Source organism: Bos grunniens, chromosome 22 (assembly GCF_055505025.1).
Source record: "Bos grunniens cultivar Pamir isolate PY7600 chromosome 22, Bosgru_T2T1.0, whole genome shotgun sequence".
NCBI lineage: Eukaryota > Metazoa > Chordata > Mammalia > Artiodactyla > Bovidae > Bos > Bos grunniens.
In genome coordinates, this window is record NC_141186.1 from 55,507,854 (window position 1) to 55,513,556 (window position 5,703).

Genomic DNA, 5,703 nt, shown 5'->3' on the forward strand with positions numbered 1-5,703 from the left:
CCAAGTACACGGTATATCCTTCTTCTTTTTGTGATGGAAAACACACAAACTTGAGTTGATCGGAATTCCTGTATCCATAGGACCCATATGCAAAGCCATGCTAAGCGGCAAATACCTGCATGAAGTCCTGTTTTACACATCTTAGTATAGTTGATGTACAATGTTGTATTAATGTCTGCTGTATAGCAAAGCGATTTAGTTATACATATATATGTACGTACATTCTTTTCAAAAATTCTTTTCCATTATGGTTTATTGACAGGAGACTGAAAGTAGCTTCCCATGCTGCACAGGAGGACCTTGCTGTTCACTCAGTCTAGCAGCCTGTGCCTGCTAACCTCAGCTTCCTGCCTCCTTGGCAATCACAAGACCGCTCTCTCTGTCTGTGAGTCTGTTTCATAGACATGTCCCTTTCTGTCGTATTTTAGATTCCACATATAAGTGATGTCACGTGGTATTTGTCTTTCTCTTTCTGACTTGCTTCACTTAGTGCAGTAATCTGTAGGCCCATCCTGTTGCTGCAAATGGCCTGCCTTCATTCTTTCTGTGGCTGAACAGTGCTCCATTGTGCACATGCGCCGCGTCTCTGTCCATTCATCTGCTGATAGGTACGCAGGTTGTTTCAATGTCTGACTATTGTGAATAATGCTGCTATGAGCATAGGGATGCATTTTTCTTTTTGAAATAGAGGATTGAAGAGGCTGTCACAGTTTACAGCACCCCCCAAAAAAAGAGTAGAAAACTCATTTGCAATAATATCAGGGAATTAATAAAATATATATGAATTTTCTAGCTTTTGTGATGTTTCTGTTATTTGTCCGTTTTTAAACCTCTGAAAACATATGTACCTGTATACCTAAATTTGTATTGATAATTTTGAAATCTTTGTCTTAAAGCTGTTGTTCAGTTGCTCAGGCGTGTACAACTCTGCAACCCCACGGACTGCAACACGCCAGGCTTCCCTGTCTGTCACCATCTCCTGGAGTGTGCTCAAACGCATGTCCATTGAGTTGGTGATGCCCTCCAACCATCTCATCCTCTGTCGTCCCCTTCTCCTCCTGCCTTCAATCTTTCCCAGCATCAGGGTCTTCTCTAATGAGTCAGCTGCATTTCAGACCCTCTTGTTGACTATGAAGTGGGTCCCCCAGATTGTATAAAGTTCGCCCACCGCTACCACTGAGACAAAATGTGAACACACCCCTAACACACACTAGTGCACCAGATGTATGCAAGTGTGCACACATGTGCAGATCTGGGTGTCCACACACCTGCATGTTCGGAGGCACTCTGCAAGGTTTGGGAGGGGAACAGGAAGGGCAGCTCTGCTTTTAGGGGGCAATGACCCCACCTTTCAGAAACCGCAGTCTCAGAGACACCTTCGCAGCGGGCTCGTCTCTGATAAACACGGCTGCTCTGGCTTACGATGCTGCTGACTTCCCCCCTCCCGTCTTCCAGACTTCGGAAAGCCCGGGCAGCCTTGCCTCCTCCTGTCCGATCTCGTCAGCTAACCCAGTCAGGGTGTGAGTCGAGGGTGAATGACTCTCCCCAGCAGCATGTTCAAAAGCACTGATCATGCCAAAGGAACAGGCTCTGGATAGTGGGGTTTCGTCCTGGCAAAGGATGGAAGGCGGGATATTTGGGGAACTGCTGGCCCCGCATCACGTCACAAGGCAGGTGTATCCTGTTCTCCCCAGTTTTCCAGCTGCACATACTTTCACTTCCCCCAAGCTTCTCTCTGCTTCTCTTTCTGACTGCATGTCTGCCTGGGCTCTGCCCCAGGGCCTGGCAGACTTTTCCTTTTCCTGCAGACTGTCAGTCTTTTAGGCTTGATGGCCACATACAGTTCCTGTTGCAAATATTCAATGCTGTCGTTGAATGAAAGCAGCCATGCGTGCATGCGTGCAAAGTCATACGTCACTTCAGTCGTGTCTGACCCTGTGCGACCCTACAGGCTGTAGCCCGCCACGTCCTCTGTCCGTGGGATTTCCCAGGTAAGAATACTGGAGTGGGTTGCCATTCCCTTCTCCAGGGTATCTTCCCAACCCAGGGATTGAACCCACATCTCTTATGTCTCCAGCATCGGCAGGTGGGTTCTTTACCACTAGCGCCACCTGGGAAGCCCGGAACACAGCCGTAAACAGTACTCAAATGAATGAGCCTGGCTGTGTTCCAATAAAACTTTATTTACAAGAGCAATCCATGGGCCAGAGTCAGCCCACTGGTTGGAGTTTGCTGGTCCGTGGTCTAGACTCCAAGTTCCTTAAAGGCAAAGGCCTGGTTATATTTCAGCCATCCATCTCTAAGTCTCCCTCCAAGCTTGGCTGAGACGGAGGGAAATCTCAGCAGATGATAGCTGGCTCTGACTCGCTCTCTCCATCTGCCCTTTCAATTTCTTTCCCTCTATCTCCCTCGAACCACTGCAGTGTCACCAGGTCTCAGCTTTTCAGAATCCCAGGGCAATCAGGCAAGGAAAAGAACCTCTCGCTCTGGCAATCAGCTAATTGAAGTCACTCTTACAGGGCACTCAGCCAGAGAAGGAAGCCTTGCAGTTAATTCATCCTGTCTCTCAAGGCTTAACCCAACCTGGGAGAAGCATTAAATAGAGGGGCCAAGGAAGCATCAGGGAGAGGCCACGCTGCTGCTGTAGCCGTGCTTCTGCTCAGGCATCCACAGCCCTGAGCCAGGTTTTCCTCTTCTGCCATTCATCCACACACTACTGCGATATTTCCTGAGCCCCAGGATGCACTAGGCCCAGAGGGCACAGCAAATGGTCTAACTGGAGAGACAGAAACTAACACTGGCACCGTCGCTGGCACATGGAAAATAGCCCACAAATTGTTACTGTGCAAATGACCGGTTGAACAAGTGTTGGGGATAAGGCTTGATTCTTCCAGCAGCAAACAGGCACATTGTCCCAAGGATAAGCACTGTGGGATGGAGGCCTTTGGAGGAGAAACTGTGACCTCTTGGCAGAGGGAAGCCCAACCGGTTGGCAGGACTGCTGTCGCCAAAATGAAAGGTGTGAACAAAGACTCCGATTTAAAAATGGGCAGAGGATCTGAACACACAGTCTTCCAAAGAAGACTTATCGATGGCCAACAGGTTCAGGAAAGATGCTCACCATCGCTCATCATCAGGAAAATGCAAATCAAAGCCAGGACGGAGTGGCTATCGCCCAAAAGACAAGAAACTGCAAGTCTTGGTGAGGAAGGGCATAGAGAAAAGGGAAGCCTCGGGAGCTACTGGCGGGGGTGTGATTTGATGCAACGTCCTTGGAAAACAGGGTGGAGGCCCTCAAACAATAAAAACTACCCAGGAATACAGCAACTCCACATTTGGGTATTTATCTGAAGGAAGCAGAAACATTGATTGGAAAAGATCCCTGCGCCCCCATGTTCCTTGCAGCGTTACTGACAATAGCCAAGAGTTAGAAACAGTCTGAGTGTCCATCAGTGAATGAATGGATAAATAAAATGTGATACTGATATGTGAGATATATATATATAAAATATACATATACGCATTACTGACATCTCTCTCTCTCACTCTCTCACACACACAGAATGGAATATTACTCAGCCGTAAGAAGAAGGAAATCTTGGACTTCCCTGGTGGTCCTGTGGATAGGAGTCCACCTGCCAATGCAGGGGACGCAGGTTCAATCCCTGGTCCAGGAAGACCCTACTTGCCTGGGGACAACTCAGCCCGTGTGCTTAGCACCTGTGCGCCACAGCCAGAGAAACCACCCCTCCGAGAAGCCCACGTACTGCGTCTAAGAGTCGCCTATGCTTGCCACAACTAGAGGACGCCCACACAATAGCAAGGAAGACCCAGAGCAGCCAAAATATAAATAAATACATTTTAAAAAGAAAGAAATCCTGCCATGTACCACTGCATGTATGGACCTTGAGGGCACTGTGCTAAGTGAAATAATCCAGAGAAAGACAAATACTGTGTGATCTCACTTATATGTGGAGTCTAAACACACAAAACTGAGCTCGTGGATACAGAGAAGAAATCAATGGTTTCCAGAGGTGGGAGTGTTGAGAGGTGTGAGACATGAGCAAAGGGCATCAAAAGGTACAAATCTCCAGTGTGTACACTAAGAAAGTCGTGGGATGTAAGGTGTGGTGACGCATAGTTAGTAACCCTGTGTTGCATATTTGACAGTTGCCAGGAGAGTAAGTGTTAGAAGCTCTCATCACAAGAAAAGAATTGTAACTGGCGATGAAAGTTCACTAGACTTACTGCAGTGATCATTTCACAATACATACAAATATTGAATCATTATGTTATACGCCTGAAACGGAGGCGGGAGGTGGATGGGCCCCGCAGGGCGAAGCACTTGGAGATTTCATTCCCTGTATCGATCCCTCAGATCGATACTCTGAGACAAGAATAGCAAGACAGTCAGAGGAGGAGGCTGGGCCCTGCCTGGACAGAAGATAGGAGACCACATACATTTCGTTCTCGGAGTCAGGAGAAAGAGACTACACTCTCATTCCCCAGCTACACCTGCACAGAAAGGCCCCGAGGAGGTCAAAAGGGGAGTGATGCTAAGTCTACCTACCCACAGACCCCTTTGGTGGAGGGGGTCTTGGCTGAGAGGCATGCAGGCACATGTGGGAGGATCCTGAGATGAACCAAACATGGGCTCAGAGCCAGGCAAGGCCAGATAATTGGCCAAAGGAAACCTGGAGAAAATGCTTCATATAAGTGACTCAGAGTACCTCCATGAGGGTGCGACTCTCTGAGTTCACTCGTGTGTCCAGCTGCACGTATTCTTTTTCCTGCTAATAAACACCTGACTTGTTTCACTCCTTTCTGTCTTTGTGGGATTTTTCCTGCAAAGCTGAGGGGCCAGGGCCTTTATACTGACCTCTATAGTTTGTTTTTGCTTGTACACGGGCTGAGTCATGTCCAACTCTTTGCGTCCCCGTGGACTGTAGCCCGCCAGGCTTCTCTGTCCGTGGGATTCTCCAGGCAAGAATCTTGGAGTGGGATGCTCTGCCCTCCTCCAGGGGATCTTCCCAACACAGGGATCTAACCCGCATCTCTTGTGTTTCCTGCACTGGCAAGTGGGTTCTTTACCACTATCACCCCCTGGGAAGCCCCACCGATCTAGTGACTAGGATTTGATGCTGTCACTGCTGAGACCCAGCCTCAGTCTCTGGGCTGGGAACCAAACCCCTGCTTCAAGCTGCTACAGGCGAGGCCACCAGAGTTCAAAGTGAATACAGTGTTATGCGTCAGTAATATTGCCGATGGGGGTGGGGGAGGAAGGAAGAAAGGCAGGTATTGAAAAATGCACAGACTTGTCCGCAGGGAGCCCTGCCCAAGGGTCTGCCCCAGAGCCAGAGTCTGTGATAAGTGTCTGGGGCAGGAGTGACCTCAGAGATGGGGACATGGAGAGAGCCAGTGGGGGCGCTGTCAGGAGCTTGCCACCATGATGTCAAGTCTAAAGCACTTCAGAGACAACAATGGGATAGGAACCTGTGTTCGTGTCGAAGCTGCAGTTCCAGAGTAGTTTCCAGTTGCTTTAGTCTGGAATGCACAGTCCAGCCGGCATCCTCTCCAAGAAGGCCTCGCTGGCTCCAGCAGCCACGTGGACAAAAGCTTTATCTTTGGTGTTGATCAACACCAGAGATTTTGCTAATTCACATAATGACTTAAAAATCAGTGGTCTTTCAGAGGTGAAATCAG

The 5,703-nt window shown here is 48.7% G+C and overlaps 1 long non-coding RNA gene across 1 annotated transcript; it reads left to right on the forward strand.

The window, feature by feature from the left end:
• The first annotated feature begins 2,215 nt into the window (after positions 1-2,215).
• On the forward strand, positions 2,216-4,817 carry LOC147348663 (uncharacterized). Its single transcript, XR_015151957.1, has 2 exons — positions 2,216-3,202; positions 3,563-4,817. It is a non-coding gene; the product is annotated as an uncharacterized LOC147348663 (long non-coding RNA).
• Positions 4,818-5,703: the final 886 nt, after the last annotated feature.